We start from the raw sequence: 19,623 nt of genomic DNA on the forward strand, positions 1-19,623 counted from the left end.
CACGCACACACTAGACACAATCTCTCAAACATACTCCACCCCACCATATTAAGCCTCCTTCTTAGCTCTTAAGTTTTACACACACTGTTCCTACTACCAGGGATACTCTTTCTACTCCTTGTATTTTTCCTCTTCTGCCATTCACCATAATATATTATGTTGCTTACTAATGATATTATGCTGTAACACCCTGAGAATAGAGGCTATTTCTTACTTGAAAGTGAAAGGGTTAATCACTGAGTTGTGTCCAGCTCTATGCAACCCTGTGGCCTATAGCCCGCCCAGCTCCTCTGTCTATGGAATTCTCCAGCCAAGAATACTGAGTGGGTTGCCATTCCCTTCTCCAGCGGCTCTTCCCAACTCAGGGATCAAACTCAGGTCTCCTGAATTATAGGCAGATTCTTTACTGCCTGTGTCACCTATTTCTTACTTATTCATCATTAAATCTCCAGGACCTTTTCCAGTGCTTGGCATAAAATAGTTTCTCATTATCTGTTGAATTAATAAGTGGATGAAAGAAATAGCAATGGAAAAAGTTTTATTCACTGATGTTTATTCTCAAGTTAGTTCTGCTTAGGATGATCTCCTTTGTAACTGTGAAAATTGCCAAGTGCCTGAATAATTCACAAATACAGTGTAGGTCTTGCATAAGCTGCAGAACAGTGGCCAGCATGTTGCACTGTGAGGGCTCCAGATCTGTGAAACAACTGTGAATAAACGGGCTCTACCAGGGATGCCTAGATTAGATGCCCACCAGAATCCCTTCAGGTTACTTATTACATTTACCGAAGCCAGGTCTCCGACCTCCCAGACCTTCTGAGTCAGCATCTTAGCGGGGCGGGGGGTGGTTCTGAGAGTCTATGTTTTATCATCTGTCCCTACCAACCCCCACGTGGTGGTTCCGGTGCACATTCAAGCAGGACAAGGTTTGCTTGATCCCTGAAAGGTCTTGATGCTCCCCAAGGACTTGTGAGCTTGCCACGGGCATGAGCCATCAATAACCCTAAGTTTGTAAATAATATTTGTAAATATTTAGTTTTATGTTTTAATTTTTTATGACTTGTAGACTTTCCCCTGGGGAAATGTTTAATTTCTTTTTCTGCTTTGTATTGCAGGGTCTTATTCACTTCATTAATATTTAATCGAAGAATCATACTGAGCTATTTCCAGACTCTGAGTGGAGGCAACAGGGTACTGCCTTCCCAGTGGAATTCTGATTAATGCACCATCTCTGTGGTCCCTGAAGATCACCAACTTCCTCATCCCCCAACTATACATATTTATTCTGTGGAGAGGGAGGCAGAAAGTTGGAGAAAGGTAAGCACTGCTGAGCACTGTTGAGATATGCTGGGTAGTGGAATGTTAAAACCTGCTTTTGCATGTCTGTAAGTATGAGTCTACTTGTGTGTCTCCATCGAATCACCCAATATAGTTCTGCCTCTTTGTTTTCACAATCACTTACTTTTATTGGAAACTTGGTTGTTGTAAAATTAAGCATTTAACTTCGGTGGAGATTTCTGCTAAAACTTCCTAATATGCACTCAAATATTAAAAACAATTGCTCGAATCATTTTGGTTAGATGGTTCTGGTGATTCTTCTATTTAGGCTTGTTATTAAAGCCAAGTGAGTCATTTTCTTGTTATAGCCCTTTTTAGCTCAACACATGATCTTCAGAAAAGTCAACAGACCTTTCCTGATGGTCACCTAGTGGCCTTGCTGTTTCTCCACGTGAATGTGATATTGAATATTGTACAAAGCCACTTGAAAAAGATATAAAAGAAGCCTGACATGTAAGTTTACAGAATCGTGGATTAGCTATCTATTTCTATCGAACAATTTACCATGAAGTGAGTGGCCTACCACTCATTTATTAGGTAAACCAAAAGTCTGGCAGGAACTTGGCTGAGTTCTCTGCTTAGGGTCTCGCAAGGTGAAAATCAAGACATTGGTTTAGTAACAGAGGAACAGTTCTTGTCTGGAGGCTCAGGGAGGAATACACTCAGTCAGGTTGTTGGCAGAATTCACTTCCTCCCAGCTGTGAGACTGAGGTTGCCACTACTCTGCTGGCTGTTGGCTGGGGGGTTCTCAGCTCTTGCAGGCTGCTCTCTGGTCCTTGCACCATGCCCTCTCCATTTTCAAGGCTAGCAATTGTGTATCAGAAAGTTTTTCTTGCCTCAATGCTACCAGCCAGAAAAAACTCTGCCTTTAAAACAGCTGATATGATTAGGTCAGGTCTACTCATATAGCCTCTATACGTTAAGGTCAATTGATTTGAGGATTTACAACTTAAAAATTCTATTACAGCAGTACCGAGATTATTGTTCAATTGAATAACTAGAGGATAGAAAATCCATCTTGAAATTCTGGCTAAAACAGACAAGAACAGTATTTAAATGATAAGACAATCATTATCATTTATAAATATATATAATCTATATTATACCTGCAATCTATATTATTCAGTTTTTATTAGCTGATAATATGGCTGGTACCTTTGGGAAAAACATCAGTTGTGACAGTATACGATATCATTTGTACCTTATATGTAAGCCAGAAATTAGGGTACAGGATATAAAATCTTTTACCAAATTTAAAGATATACTTCCTCTTGAATTTTGAATGAAATAGCTCATCTCTAGAGACCGGATTTTCAGGTCATCTGAAGGTTCACTTTAATGCCAAAATCGCCTAGAAATTTCCTGATAGTTACCTGCTAGGCCTGAGGACTCATTCTTTCCTAAGTCTGTTGCCCAGTATCAAGAATTCATTTATAGACAGCTACACAGATGGCTAATACAAAACCCCTGTTTTGATTGGCTTATATTTAAAACCACAGATGCTTAGTGAAAAGTCCTTTTCCTGAATAACTCCATAGGCCACCTAGCACACTGTATCATTAAGTTCTTGTTAAATGTGTGTGTGTGTGCTATTGATATATTTATATCAATAGTGTAGAAGAGCAAGTAAAGGGGGTCTGTTAGGATAATGTACTTAAAATCAGTGAGAGAAAATAGTTTTTACATTGAGTAGGCTCCTAAGAACTGGGTCAAAGATTATCATGTATAGTGGAACTATGAATTTGCATACTGAACTTTGAACTAAGATAAAAAACTATAGCAAGATGTGCAGATAAGAGGGGGAGACTCAGGAGAAGGATGGGACCAGGAAAGTGCCCAGGGGAAGATGGCTAAAGAGAGCTTAGGGCTGGGATGAGAAAAGTAGTCCACATTGGCCAGAGGAGGGTTGTGTTTCATAGCTGGGCATATTCTGAGCTTGAGTTTGCAGCAAGCAGTGAGTCAAACTAGAAAGAATGCAGAAACGAGGAGAAAACAGACAATGGAGGTCAGTGGTTCTTCAATTTTAATTAAACTTGTTGGCCTCCTTCTTACAAAACCCCACACATATAGCTTATGTCTAATTCTGAGCTCCATAGCAATCGGGAATCTCTACAAATGTTTAGATCAACAGCCACCCAACACAGACTCTGGATTGGATGCAGACCCAACAAGCCCTGAGACCACCTACAGAACTATAATGGGACAGCAATCAGCAGCAGGCACCAAGATCTTTGATTCTGAAGTTACCCTCTTCTCTCACCAGGAATCTCCTTATACTTTCTGGTCACTTACAAGTCAGTCTTACAGTTTAACCCTTGCAAGGTTCAGAAGGATTGAGGTTACAGAGGGTGGACTTGGGCATGTAAGACAGAAAAAAGGATGAGTCCTAACGTTTAGGTTATAGTCTCAAGCAGATCTGATGGATACCTCAACTGGAACTACCTCTCATTTTTTCCTTTACAAAGTCATATCCTCCTTAAATGTTTCTGGCTCTTTTATGGTCAAATTCTTAAACCTGCCCATCTGAGAAAATTGTGGAAAGTCTTTTTAAGCTGGACGTTCACACAAGCTTATTTAGTTTATATTCTTGAGTATTTAAATAATTAAGAAGGAGCCTCAAGAAATCATCAAATGAAATAGGTACCTAATAATTGATGAAATACAAATGACTTTGAACTAGAGAGACAGAGAAACAGCAGACAGCCTCCAAGGCAAGGTATTCAAGAGAAACTATTAAAAATATCATGTAGGTTTGTCTAGGGCCAATTGTCAAGAAATCACTAGAATTTTAAGTGGCACTTTCTCCTCTCCCTTTTATCAAATCTGTAGCTGGAAAATGTATACCAGTAGAGAAAGTCATTGATTATGATTATCTACTCTGTGTCCAGAGAGGCCTAGGAATTATCCACATAGACTCTTCCATCAGAGTGGATGATCCTGGCCTGTCTGCCTGTTACTCTCACACTTGGGGTTCAGTACGTCGGTTATTCTCAACTGGTATCATCGGTGGCTAAAATTTAGCTTCAGGAAGAAATGGTTTGGGGAGTTTTAGTTTACTAAGCATGTCATTGCAGTCATTACAGGTTGGTCTGTGTTCTGAGCTGTTTCTTTTTAGGAAGGAGACATTACTACTGATGATGACCATACTGAATGCTTCAGATTCCTTCTTAGGTAGCAGACTCAAGTACAAGGACAGGTCAAGGAAGAGACTTCAGAAATGAGGCTGTGTTGGGGAAATCTATTACAAACAAATGTGTTTGGAAAGATTCAGCTACTCTCCTAGTGAAGAGTCATTTGCATTGAATGTGAGCTAATTGATGATGTGGCAACTATAATTCATAAATCATTTAATACTTGATTGTTATCCTTTTTGTGTAGGTGAGCAGGTGCATGTCTATAATCCTAAGCCACAAATGTATTCAGGATGCAAAGTGTTCTTAGCTGCAATATTTCACTGATGTTTATAAGTCTTTGAAGTAGGTAGGGAAGTTATTAAGGCTATCATCTTTAAAAATTGTATATCTGGGCTTCAGAGGGATAAAGTAACTCGTCCAAAGTTACATATGTTGTAAATAGCAGGCCTAGGACTTGCACCCTGTCTCCTTATTCTTGCATACTTGCAAAGGCACTTTTCCTCCACCATCCTCAGGAAAGGTGTTCTATGATTCATTTTTCCAGAAGTGATAGCAAGACCATGCATTTTAGTGATGCCCTTGAAAGCCCTAGTAGCAACACCCATGTCACGAGTGAGTGGTACAGCCTATGCACTCAGGTGGGGCTTTTCTGGTTTTTAATTTTTATTGTAGTATAGTTGATTTACAATGGTGTGTTAGTTTCAGGTATACAGCAAAGTGAATTAGTTTTACATATACATACACGCACTCTTTTTTTTTATGATTATTTTCCCATATAGGCCATAACAGTATTGAGTAGAGTTCTCTGTGCTGTGCAGTAGATCCTTTTAGTTATCTAATTTATATACAGTGGTGTGAATATGTCAATCCTAATCTCCCAACTGGGGCTTTTCTTTAAAGGGATGTTAACCAGCATATTGTTACAGTCAAAATCATGTTCTATTCAACTTTAGTAGATGAATGCAAGTCAACTCCAATGAAATGCCTAGAACAGTGCATGACACTTCATAGACACATACATATATTTGCTGAATTCATTGTTCTTAGTGTTACATATAAACTTGAAACCTTTATAGAGTGGGTTTCATCTGAAGAGTCTATTCATTAATTCAACAAATATCAAGGCTTGTTCTGTGCTTGGCACTGCTCTGGGCTCTAGGAATTCCATGGTGAAACAAAGATTCCTGTTTTCATGGAGTTTATGGTCTAGTGCAGAGGGACAGATATTTAGGAAGTAGGAACATGTCATACATGTCAGTGATCCAAAGAAAATATATACAAATCAGGTGATAAAATGGCTGGGTCAGGGGCTGGGTGAGCATTTCAGAAAATTCTCTTCTGAGGTGGTAACATATGTGCTGAGACTTGAATGATGAGATGGTGCCTGCTGTGCAAAGATCTGGGTGATGGGCTTTCCAGGAAAGATTCTTAGAAGTTAAGAAGCTGAGTGTGTTTCAGGAACCAAGAAACCCAGAGGATCAGTGACATTGAAGTGTCCTAACCGAGCAGACAAAGAGAACACAGGAAGGATAAAGAGCTAGTCAGGGTTTTATAGATCATGATAGGAATTTGAAATCAAATTATACTCAGAAGTTACAGGGGAGTTTGAAGTAAGGTAGTCATAATTCTGCTTTGTATTTTAGATGATTCAAACTCTTCTGTAATGAGTGGACTGTCATAAATCTGATTTGTATTTTTAGATGATTCAAACTCTTATGTAATGAGTGGACTGTGGGGGGCAAGGGAAGTGGATTCAAGTGAGGGATGCTGGTGGCAAAGCAGAGAGTGTCAGTGGAGATGGTGAGAAATGGTTGGGTCAATGTGTGTAAATTGGAAGTAGGACTTGGTTGGTTTCATAGACTAGGAGTGGAGCACAGGGAGAGATGAATCTGGGATGTTTCCTAGGGTTTAGTTTTGAGCACAAGGAGGATGCTAGTGTCTTCTTTTGAGGCTCAGGATTTTTGGGTGTGGAAGTGGGGATGGAGAATCAAGAATTATTGCCCAAGAGTATCTTTGCCATCAAGAAAATTTTGTGGTAAAGGGAAAAGCTGAAGAACAGACCGAACTAGGATGTCACAGTGAAAAAGTGAAAGTGTTAGTCATTCTGTCGTGTCTGACTCTTTGTGACTCTGTGGACTGTAGCCCTCCAGGCTCCTCTGTCTATGGAATTCTCCAGGCAAGAATCCTGGAGTAGGTTGCTGTTCCCTTCTGCAGGGATTGAACCTGGGTATCTGCATTGCAGGAAGATTCTTTACTGTCAAGATTAGGGCTTTCTTTGGTTTCTCCCTGCTGGGGAATGTAGATCCAGGAAATATATTTTTAACTCTTTGTGTCTGTTTCCTTTCTTAAGGGGTGGCAAAATTAAATATATAAGATGCATATGCACAACTTTCCCCGAGAGTTCTGAGCTCCTTGGGTTTCAGTGTTATACAAGTGTGAATGATTCCCACAAAGGTCACACAGTGTATCTCCTCGAGAATGATTTATGTTAGCGGCTCTAGCTGTTTATCTCTTCAGCACCTCTGCTGCCAGGAATGGAAAGAAAATCCTGAGACATCTTATTCTTCATTAGGCATCAGGGGAAGTGGTTTATAGTCCCTGTCTAAGTTATTAATTAACCACTTAGCTTGGTTGTATACTAAACTATAGGGAATCCTTTCTCCTCATCTTGTAGGAATATTGAAGAAAGCAAAATATATGAAATAAGCAGTATAAGTGAGTACCTTAATGAAAAACAGTACTTGTCTTCCCACTGCAGTTTCGTCTTCACAAAAGTTAAGTCAAGGCTTTGAGCATCTGTTAATGTTTGGTTATAATTTAATCAACCTTTCATTCACTGGGGTGAAACAAGCTGTTACCAGGAAATAGTATTTGGGCGCCAGATAAATGACTTCCCTAGTTTCATCAAGGACTCTAGATGGTCTTAGATTGACACTAGTAATAGGAGTAATGAGTGAAGTTAGCCAGAATGATTCTCTCTCATACACTGTTGTGGATTTTTTTTTCCCTCTTCAACACATTTAATGCTCAAAGACCATCAAACATTTTTAAAAATTATTTTCTATTTTTATTATTATAAAGCTATAAAATATTACCAGTTATTAAGGGTAGTTTCTCCATGAAGAATTTTTCTCTCTAGCCCAAACTTGCATACTGCATTTTATTTATTTATTTTTAATTTAAATTTATTTATTTTAATTGGAGGCTAATTACTTTACAATATTGTATTGGTTTTGACATACATCAACATGAATCTGCCATGGGTGTACACATGTTCCCCATCCTGAACCCCCCTCCCACCTCCCTCCCCGTACCATCCCTCTGGGTCATCCCAGTGTACCAGCCCCAAGCATCCTGTATCCTGCATCGAACCTGGACTGGTGATCAGTTTCTTATATGATATTATAAATGCTTCAATGCCTTTCTCCCAAATCATCCCACCCTCTCCCTATATATAGAAAACTATAAAACACTGGTGAAAGAAATCAAAGAGGACACTATTAGATGGACAAATATACCATGTTCATGGATCGGAAGAATCAATATAGTGAAAACGAATATACTACTCAAAGCAATCTATAGATTCAATGCAATCCCTATCAAGCTACCAACAGTATTCTTCACAGAGCTAGAACAAATAATTTCACAATTTGTATGGAAATACAAAAAACCTCGAATAGCCAAAGCAATCTTGAGAAAGAAGAATGGACCTGGAGGAATCAACCTGCCTGACTTCAGGCTCTACTACGAAGCCACAGTCATCAAGACAGTATGGTACTGGCACAAAGACAGAAATATAGATTAATGGAACAAAATAGAAAGCCCAGAGATAAATCCATGCACCTATGGACACCTTATCTTTGACAGAGGAGGCAAGAATATACAATGGATTAAAGACAATCTCTTTAACAGGTGGTGCTGGGAAAACTGGTCAACCACTTGTAAAAGACTGAAACTAGAACACTTTCTAACACCATTCACAAAAATAAACTCAAAATGGATTAAAGATCTAAATGTAAGACCAGAAACTATAAAACTCCTAGAGGAGAACATAGACAAAACACTCTCCAACATACATCACAGCAGGATCCTCTATGACCCACCTCTCAGAATACTGGAAATAAAAGCAAAAATAAACAAATGGGACCTAATTAAACTTAAAAGCTTATGCACAACAAAGGAAACTATAAGCAAGGTGAAAAGATGCCTTCGGATTCCCAGCCTTCGGAATGGGAGAAAATAATAGCAAATGAAGCAACTGATAAACAACTAATCTCAAAAATACACAAGCAACTCCTGAAGCTCAGTTCCAAACATTTTTAAAACCCTAAACCTGTTAGACTTTTGACAGCTGAGAATTTAAGGCATTGAAGGGGTGGAGGGCTTATCTAAATTTAGGCTGGAATTACACTCTGAAGAATCTACATCTATTGTGGGTAAAAAAGTAGAAATTTATTTCCAATGACTAGTGCCCCTCTTCCCTTATCAGAATCATAACCCTCCCCAGCGGGCCAGGACTTTACTGTGTACACTTCCTGAACCTCTCATTTTAAAAGAAAATGTTGTCATTAGTGAATTCATGATTGAATCAGACTGGTCAGAGTTTGAAATATTATTGCTCCAGATGGGATTTGAATTTTGAGTAGATACTCAGGGAAATGCTTAGATTAAGGGGGAAAAATGAGTCTTAGACAGTAGACTTTTAGTCACATGGCCTCTGGTTGGACATGTGTTTGAGGCAAGGATCATCTTCCTGGCTTCCCCAAGTCATAACAAATCAAAGATCATCTGCTTTGTCATTGTAAAGACTCATCCTGGGAGAATGAGCCTCCATTGATCCTCTGAAGTCCAAGAGCAACAGAGACTGAAAGACCCATTCTGCCACTTGAAGGGCTTTCTGTAAAACAAAAAGAATATTTTTAGTCAAACACACTCTGTTAAATATTATGTATATACATGTATTTGAGAAAAATGGCAAAATATCTCTCTTAAATCCTCCTTCCTGCCACACTTCCTCCTCACCAGTGGTCCATAAATAAAGATAGCTGGTTAAATTAAATCTAATACCTGGTTGTACACTAATGACTGAGAGCTTACCTTAGCATAGTGGATCTCAAAATTGAGTGTGCAGTATGCATCAGAATCACCTAGAGACCCTGTTAACACACAGGTTGCTGGACTCCATCTCTGGAGTTTCTGATTCAGTAAGTCTGGAGTGGGGATTGAGAATTTCCCTTTCTTACCATATCTGGAGGTGATGCTGATGCTTCTCATCTGAGGACCATATTGTGAGATCTACTGACTTAACCTTCATGCTCATCTGACTCCCTCTCACTTGAGTCTCTGTTGGGATAACAGAGAGTGGATGTTGCAGGAACCAGAACTTCCACTTTGAGCCAAAGGACCTAAAGACTCAAAACTTAATCCCTAAATTATTTCCTACTTTAATATTGTCCAGAACATTTATATCACATGACTCACTTTTTAAGAGTTAAGAATTGTATCCACCTAGACAACTCCCCCAACTTGTAATAATACCAGTTCTAGAGACCCCGCTCAGCTCAGTCAAACGGACCTCTGTCTTATTGTTGTTGTTCAGTCACTAAGTCATGTCTGACTCTTTGCAACCCCATGGACTGCAGTGCACCAGGCTTTCCTGTCCCTCACTTTCTCCTGGAGTTTGCTCAAATTCATGTCCGTTGAGTCAGTGATGCTATCTGTTTCATCCTCTGCTGCTCTCTTCTCCTTTTGCCTTCCATCTTTCCTAGCATCAGAATCTTTCCCAATGTCATCTTTCTGCATCAGGTGGCCAAAGTATTGGAGCTTCAGCTTCAGCATCAGTCCTTACCATGAATATTCAGGGTTGATTTCCTTTAGGATTGACTGGTTTGATCTCCTTGCAGTCCAAGGGACTCTTAAGAGTACCTCTGTCATGGATTAAGCATCTCTGATATGTTAGAAATTTGTGTTTTTGTTTGGTTCAAAAATCAAATTGCAAATTGATCTTGTGCTGAGTCTTAATACTCTTTAGTGGATTGACAAAGATCTAATGACCTGGTATTGCAATTACCTTCAGCAGCATTGTGCTATTTCTTCAGGAGCTATTTCAAATATCACCTTTCCATAAGCCCTTTCCCATATCTCTCAGGCAGGAGGGAAGCTCCCTTGCAAGGTCCATACCACATTTAATTCACACATTGTTGTTTATCACAGGAAACCACAATATATTCTACCACAGATCTATTACCCATAGATTGTGAGCTGTTCAAGGAAGGACGAGCTGTAATTTTTCATAGCATCAGGGCCAGTTAAAATGCCAAGTATGTAATAGATATGTAATAAACATTGTTAAACAAATGTGATTTTTAAAAAGTTACCGTGAGACAAACATCCATAAACAGCTGAAGAGAAGAACCACATTCTATCAATAATAGTACACCATTTCCCTTTTGGACTAACTTGATAACATTCAATTTATTAATCTTGTGGCCTTTTTGAAGTTTAAAGATGAATGAACTGGTGATGAATAGACAACTGCTTTTGACTGTTAAAAAGATGTCATTTATTATAAAACTAATATATGGCTATTGTAGGAAATCTGGAAAATATAGAAGAGAAGATACTTTAAAAATCACCCCTGAGTCTACACTCAAATTCAACAACAAATAAATATGGTTAGGGCTAAAGTCCCTTTTTTGTCTTCTTTCCCCCCAAATATACCATGTTAATGATTTGATTTACCAATTTCACATAGATGCTGCTGCTGCTGCTGCTAAGTTGCTTCAGTCGTGTCCGACTCTGTGCAACCCCATAGACAGCAGCCCACCAGGCTCCCCCGCCCCTGGGATTCTCCAGGCAAGAACATGGAGATCCTACTTAATACATTGTCCTTGTACTTGACTTTTCATTTAATATTCTATATTTTGATTACTCTGGGTACAAATATCATTAATTTACATTTTATTAATCTGTTTATTGTCAGGATAAGAACATTTTTATGTTTCTGTGTCGTTTGACCTCCTAGTTCAGTTCAGTTGCTCAATGAAGTCCAACTCTTTGCAACCCCGTGGACTGCAACATGCCAGGCTTCCCTGTCCATCAACAATTCCTGGAGCTTACTCAGACTCATGTCCATTGAGTCAGTTATGCCATCCAACCATCACATTCTCTGTCGTCCCCTTCTCCTTCCACCTTCAATCTTTGCTAGCGTCAGGGTCTTTACCAACGACTCGGTTCTTCACATCAGGTGGCCAAAGTATTTGAGTTTCAGCTTCAACATAAGTCCTTCCAATGAACACTCAGGACTGATCTCCTTTAGGATGGACTGGTTGGATCTCCTTGCAGTCCAAGGGACTCTCAAGAATACTCTCCAACACCACAGTGCAAAAGCATCAATTCTTCAGCAATCAGCTTTCCTTGTAGTCCAACTCTCATATCTATACATGGCTACTGGAAAAACCATAGGTTTGACAAGACGGACCTTTGTTGGCAAAGGAAATGTCTCTGCTTTTTAATATGACGTCTAGTTTGGTCATAGCTTTTCTTCCAAGGAAAAAATGTTTTTTAATTTCATGGCTGCAGTCACCACCTGCAGTGATTTTGGAGCCCCCCCAAATAAAGTCTGTTACTGTTTCCATTGCTTCCCCATCTATTTGCCATGAAGTGATGGGACCGGATGCCATGATCTTAGTTTTCTGAATGTTGAGTTTTAAGCCAACTTTTTCCCTCTTCCCTTTCACTTTCATCAAGAGGCTCTTTAGTTTTTCTTTGCTTTCTGCCATAAGGGTGGTGTCATCTGCATATTTGAGGATTGATATTTCTCCCAGCAGTCTTGATTCTAGCTTGTGCTTCATCCAGCACAGCATTTTGCATGATGAATTCTGCATATAAGTTAAATAAGCAGGGTGACAATATACAGCCTTGACATACTCCTCTCCTGATTTGGAACCAGTCCATTGTTCCATGTCCAGTTCTAACTGTTGCTTCTTGACCTGCATACAGATTTTTCAGGAGGCAGGTCAGGTGGTCTGGTATTCCCATTTCTTTCAGAATTTTCCACAGTTTGTTTGATCCACACAGTCAAAGACTTTGGTGTAGTCAGTAAAGCAAAGATGGACACAATAAAGGACAGAAATGGTATGGACCTAACAGAAGCAGAAGATATTAAGAAGAGGTGGCAAGAATACACAGAAGAACTATACAAAAAAGATCTTCATGACCCAGATAACCATGATGGTGTGATCACTCGCCTAGAGCCAGACATCCTGGAATGTGAAGTCAAGTGGGCCTTAGGAAGTATCACTATGAACAAAGCTAGTTGAGGTGATGGAATTCCAGTGGAGCTATTTCAAATCCTAAAAGATGATGCTTTAAAAGTGCTGCACTCAATATGCCAGCAAATTTGGAAAACTCAACAGTGGCCACAGGACTAGAAAAGGTCCGTTTTCATTCCAATCCCAAAAAAAGGCAATGCCAAAGAATGCTCAAACTACCACACAACTGCACTCATCTCACATGCTAGCAAAATATTGCTCAAAATTCTCCAAGCCAGGCTTCAACAGTATGTGAACCGTGAACTTCCAGATGTTCAAGCTGGATTTAGAAAAGGCGGAAGAACCAGAGATCAAATTGCCAACATCCGATGGATCATCAAAAAAGCAAGAGAGTTCCAGAAAAACATCTATTTCTGCTTTATTGCCTTGACTTCCTTAGCAAAGGAAACTGACAAGCTACAGAATGTCTTCATTTCCCAACCCATTTATTTCTCACATTCCACAATTTTAGACCTAGAGCCATCTGCTCCCATCCAAAGAGTAATAAACTTATCTTCTCCAAACTATGGAAATACTCTAAGTTTGTAAACTTAGAGATATTTGTCCTGTCTTCCTCCTGGAGACATTTATTATATTTATATTCCAAAGGAAAAGAGCCCATCACCCCTTTCCTTTTGTTCCCAAGGAGAGAAAATTTCTTTCCTTCTCAAGAGAGAAGTAGGGGAAGCAGGTGTCCCCATATTTATGGGGCTTCTCGCCTACAGTACAGTCCCCTGTATATGTTGGATGACAATTGTCAGGCTCTCATTCTATCATCCCAAGAAGAGGAGGAATTTGGACAAAGAGGAACAGTGTGGTTATTGTAATTAGCAGTCCCTGCTCCAGAAATCCTGTGCCTATTTTCAGGATACTATGAATAAATAAAGATATTAAAAACCGATCACTTGTTATTTCATATAATGGCCAGACTTAAGTCATTTAAGATGTTTTCTTAAATGCTTTTGAAAGCATTTAAGTTATCTACATTTTTCACAAACACAAATGATGCTTCATTAAACAGATTTCTGTAAATCTGATTCTTAGAAGTGAAAATGTTGTTAAATGGCATGTACATTTAAATTTTTGCAGATATTATTAAAAAAAAATAGCCCTCCAAAAAGGCGATTTATACTTTTATCAACTGTGTATATTACCAATTAATTTTTTTCTAATCTAATTGATAAAAATCACATTACTTTGTTCCAATATGCATTCTACTCTTTACTAGTTGGGTTAAGAATATTTTCTTTGTCTATTTTTCTTGTATATTTCCTTCTCTGTTCATTGCTTGTTCTGATGCTTTGTTCATTTTCTACTGCATTGTTTTCTTAGTGATGCAGAGATCATTATACATTATGAACATTTATATTCATCTGCTTTCTATACTGCAAGTATTCTCCCCTGTATTTTGCTTTTTGTTGTTTATTGTACTTTGTTCATGGCTTCTACTGCTATATAAAAATTGTATGTAGTTTGTCTCTCAACCTTTTCCTTTATGGTTTCTGACTTTTCTGTCTATCTTATTGGGAAATGTAAATAAACCCCCTTGGTGAGATTCCAGCCCTTTTGTAGCATGCCTTCCCTGATAGCTTGGTACATAAAGAACCCGCCTACAATACAGGAGACATGGATTCAATCCCTGGGTCAGGAGGATCCCCTGGAGAAGGAAATGGCAAACCACTCTAGTATCCTTGCCTGGAAAATCCCATGGACAGAGGAGCCTGGCAGGCTGTCATCTGTGGGGTGGCAAAGAGTCGGGCACAACTGAGTGACTAACACTTTTCATGCTAAAGACTAGAAAGTAGAAGGGTAGAATGTAAAAGACTACATTTTATAAAATCCATCAAAACTTGGGTTCTACATGTGAACTAGTAAATATTCAGCATTAAATACCTAATATTAATGTTTGTTTGTTGACCTATCTAATATAAACATGTCTTAGAGTAATTGGAGAAGGCAATGGCACCTCACTCCAGTACTCTTGCCTGGAAAATCCCATGGATGGAGGAGCCTGGTAGATTATAGTTCATGGGGTCAGGAAGAGTCAGATAGAACTGAGCAACTTCACCTTCCCTTTTCACTTTCATGCATTGGAGAAGGAAATGGCAACCCACTCCAGTGTTCTTGCCTGGAGAATCCCAGGGACAGGGGAGCCTGGTAGGCTGCCGTCTATGGGGTCACACAGAGTTGGACACGACTGAAGTGACTTAGCATAGCATAGCATAGCATAGTTGATTAACAATGTTGTGTTAGTTTCAGGTATACAGCAAAGTGATTCAGTTATACATATACATGTATCTATTCTTTTTTCTAATTCTTTCCCATTTAGGTTGTTACATAATATTGAACCAAGTTCCCTGAGCTGTATAATAGGTCCTTGTTGGTTACCCATTTAAAATACAGCAGTGTGTATGTGTTGGAGAAGGCAATGGCAACCCACTCCAGTACTCTTGCCTGGGAAATCCCATGGACAGAGGAGCCTGGTGGGCTACAGTCCATGGGGTCGCAAAGAGTTGGACACGACTGAGCGACTTCACTTTCACACATTGGAGAAGGAAATGGCAACCCACTCCAGTGTTCTTGCCTGGAGAATCCCAGGCATGGGGGAGCCTGGTAGGCTGCCGTCTATGGGGTCGCACAGAGTCGGACACAACTGAAGTGACTTAGCAGCAGCAGCAGCAGCAGCAGCAGTGTGTATGTGTCAGTCCAAAACTCTGTAACTTTCCCTTCTCCCTTACCTTTCCCCCAGGTAACTATTAGTTTGTTCTCTAAGTGTATGAGTCTATTGCTCTTTTGTAAATAAGTTCATTTTTATCACTTTAAAAATTCTGCATTTAATACAATATTTCACTTTCTCTGGACTTCCTTCCCTTAGTAGGACAATCTCTAGGTCCATCCATGTTGCTGCAAATGGCATCATTTTATTCTTTTTAATGGCTGAGTACTTTTCCATTATATACATGTACTATATTTTCTTTATCCATGGAGTGTTCTAAAAGTTAGCTGATTCCCCCACTTCTGATCGTGGAGTTTTCTGACCACAGCAGAGTTTGTTTTTGATTATTTTGTGGTGGGCCACATCTGCAGTAAAGTTCTGGAAATCTTTTTGAAAATTCTGATCAGATCTTGTTCCACAAATCCTTTCTGATAAATTTCAAAGCTTTGTGCATGCCTAGTCATTCAGTTGTGTCTGACTCTTTGTGACCCCATGGACTGTAGTCCACCAGTCTCCTTTACCCATTTAAAATACAGCAGTGTGTATTGGGTTGTAAGGGTTGCCACTCCCTTCTCCAGGGTATCTTCTCAACCTGGGGATCAACCAGGGTCTCCTGCATTGCAGGCAGGTTATCTACCATTTGAGCCACCAGGGAAGCCCATTTCAAAGTCTCAGGTTCTCTATATTTAATTGTTTCTGCTTAAGCCAGATAGAAGAATTTCTGTTATGTTGAACTGAATCCTGATTAACATTTTTGGCAATACCTCCTTGAAGCTGGATACTCATTCTCTTATATTTTCTTTTAAAACTTTTGTAGTTGTGGTTTTTCATTCAAATTGGGACTATGTCTGGAATTATTTTTGTGTTTGATGTTGGATAAAAGTATAATGGATAGTTATTAGTTCCAACAAAATTCTTTGAATAATCAATTATTTTCCATAGATCTCAAATGTTACATTTATCTTATATCATATCCCACATACACAGATACAGGAGTACATTTAGGTCCTTTATTTTATTCTACTATTTATTCTCAAAAGAGTTCTCTATTAAGAAATACTACAGGGTTTTGATTACTGAAGTTCTTCAAAGTGTGCTTTGAAATCCATCATGGCAAGTTGCCTATCATAATCATAAGTTTTCTTAATGTCCATAGATGATTTTAACATTTATATACATGTAGAGGAATAAGGGTTATCTTTTCATGCTTCATGAAAGTCTCTTTGGGATTTTATTTAGAAGTGCCTTGAACTTTTAGATGAATATGAGAATGGACATATTTATATTAATAATAATGATTATTTTATACTTTACATAAATTAATTCATTTAATTCTGATAACAACCCAATGAAGTAAATATTATTTTCATTTCCATCTTACCAATAGCAGAGAAAGGTTAAATAATTTATACTTCTTATACAACTAGAAAAACAGTATATCCAGAAACATAGTATGTCATTTCATTTAATCAAGCATTTAAATATTTCCTTCAATAAAGTTTTGCAATTTTTTTCTCATAGTGTTGACACATGTCTTGTAATGTTTATTCCCGGTTGTTTTATGGGATTTGTCATTAGTGTGAGTGAATATTTTCCCCATTACTCTTCAATTTGTTAATGCTGGCATGCAGAAAAACAAGCCACATTCACATGTTGATCTTACATTTGGTCATCTGACAAAATTTTCCTGTTTGTTCTCATAGTTTTAAAATGGGTTGTAAGTATTGCATATTCACTGTGATAACTGATAAGCCAAATCCAGAGCACCACATACAGATGTGTACACACACACAAACGTGTGTACACACACATGCCTACACAAGCACACATGAGCATGCACGGTATGCTGCAGAGCACACAGGATCTCAACAGGCACTTGGAATCTCAGCCCTGCAGGCTCAGTGTCTCCAAGGCCTTGATATTTGTCTCTCCAGCAACAGGATCCTGGCCAACTCAGAGCCACAGCAGCATACCAGTTGGCTCAGGTCATCCTGCACCCTTCAAGTCACCACCTCTGTGAAAACTAGTGTATTCCTCATTTGAGTTCTCAGTCAAGCTGTTATTTCAAATTCCACCAAGTCAAAGCCCCCTTTTCTCTGCCATCTCTTAGATAGTCTAGTTTCAATACCGCGGGGTGCGAGGGTGGGACCAGATCTTCTAATCACACAGCCTTAATACCTCCAAGGCAGCCAGTGCTTGAGTTTAGCTAATGTCTCCTTTACTAGCCTGGAAACATAAAAGCTCCATCCTTGCTACAGGTAGGGAGAACCTAAACTGTAGCTCGGTTGTCCTCTTGAGAAGGGGTAACACATTCTTTTATTCCTAATTAACCAGACTAAAAGAGTGGGAGCAAAATTCTTATTAATTTCTTACAGAGTATCCTATTCTCATCCTATTCCTGAATTAGTAAATTTGTTTCAGGAGTAGGTTTGGGATTTTTAAAACTCCTTTGTCAGCATCTATTGCAAGATCATAAAAAATTGCTCTGTATTTCTTTTTTTTTTTTTTTTTTTTTTTTTTTTTTCTTTTTTTTTTTTTTTTCTTTAATTTCAGGTATACACGTGCTCCCCATCCTGAACCCTCCTCCCTCCCCCTCCCCATACCATCCCCCTGGGCCGTCCCAGCGCACCAGCCCCAAGCATCCAGCATCGTGCACTGAACCTGGACTGGCATCTCGTTTCATACATGACATTTCAAATGTTTCAATGCCATTCTCCCAAATCTTCCCACCCTCTCCCTCTCCCACAGAGTCCATAAGACTGTTCTATACATCAGTGTCTCCTTTGCTGTCTCGTATACAGGGTTATCGTTACCATCTTTCTAAATTCCATATATATGCGTCAGTATAGTGTATTTATGTTTTTCCTTCTGGCTTACTTCACTCTGTATAATAGGCTCCAGTTTCATCCACCTCATCAGAACTGATTCAAATGTATTCTTTTTAATGGCTGAGTAATACTCCATTGTGTATATGTACCACAGCTTTCTTATCCATTCATCTGCTGATGGACATCTAGGTTGCTTCCATGTCCTGGCTATTATAAACAGTGCTGCGATGAACATTGGGGTACACGTGTCTCTTTCCCTTCTGGTTTCCTCAGTGTGTATGCCCAGCAGTGGGATTGCTGGATCATAAGGCAGTTCTATTTCCAGTTTTTAAGGAATCTCCACACTGTTCTCCATAGTGGCTGTACTAGTTTGCATTCCCACCAACAGTGTAAGAGGGTTCCCTTTTCTCCACACCCTCTCCAGCATTTATTATTTGTAGACTTTTGATCGCAGCCATTCTGACTGGTGTGAAATGGTACCTCATAGTGGTTTTGATTTGTATTTCTCTGATAATGAGTGATGTTGAGCATCTTTTTCATGTGTTTGTTAGCCATCTGTATGTCTTCTTTGGAGAAATGTCTATTTAGATCTTTGGCCCATTTTTTGATTGGGTCATTTATTTTTCTGGAGTTGAGCTGTAGGAGTTGCTTGTATATTTTTGAGATTAGTTGTTTGTCCGTTGCTTCATTTGCTATTATTTTCTCCCATTCTGAAGGCTGTCTTTTCACCTTGCTAATAGTTTCCTTTGATGTGCAGAAGCTTTTAAGTTTAATTAGGTCCCATTTGTTTATTTTTGCTTTTATTTCCAATATTCTGGGAGGTGGGTCATAGAGGATCCTGCTGTGATGTATGTCAGAGAGTGTTTTGCCTATGTTCTCCTCTAGGAGTTTTATAGTTTCTGGTCTTACGTTGAGATCCTAAATCCATTTTGAGTTTTTTGTGTGTATGGTGTTAGAAAGTGTTCTAGTTTCATTCTTTTTACAAGTGGTTGACCAGATTTCCCAGCACCACTTGTTGAAGAGATTGTCTTTAATCCACTGTATATTCTTGCCTCCTTTGTCAAAGATAAGGTGTCCATATGTGGTGGATTTATCTCTGGGCTTTCTATTTTGTTCCATTGATCTATATTTCTGTCTTTGTGCCAGTACCATACTGTCTTGATAACTGTGGCTTTGTAGTAGAGCCTGAAGTCAGGTAGGTTGATTCCTCCAGTTCCATTTTTCTTTCTCAAGATTGCTTTGGCTATTCGAGGTTTTTTGTATTTCCATACAAACTGTGAAATTATTTGTTCTAA

General features: G+C 39.0%; 1 long non-coding RNA gene across 2 annotated transcripts in view; it reads left to right on the top strand.

The window, feature by feature from the left end:
- The window catches only part of LOC138987539 (uncharacterized), a 169,086-nt gene that overhangs the window by 62,492 nt on the left and 86,971 nt on the right, over nucleotides 1-19,623 (top strand). For both annotated transcript variants that reach the window (XR_011463896.1, XR_011463895.1), the window contains exons 2-3: nucleotides 1,116-1,317; nucleotides 1,647-1,791. This is a non-coding gene — a long non-coding RNA (uncharacterized lncRNA). The remainder of the gene's footprint in view (nucleotides 1-1,115; nucleotides 1,318-1,646; nucleotides 1,792-19,623) is intronic.

The sequence above is a fragment of the Bos mutus genome, chromosome 4, assembly GCF_027580195.1.
Source record: "Bos mutus isolate GX-2022 chromosome 4, NWIPB_WYAK_1.1, whole genome shotgun sequence".
Classification (NCBI taxonomy): Eukaryota; Metazoa; Chordata; class Mammalia; order Artiodactyla; family Bovidae; genus Bos; species Bos mutus.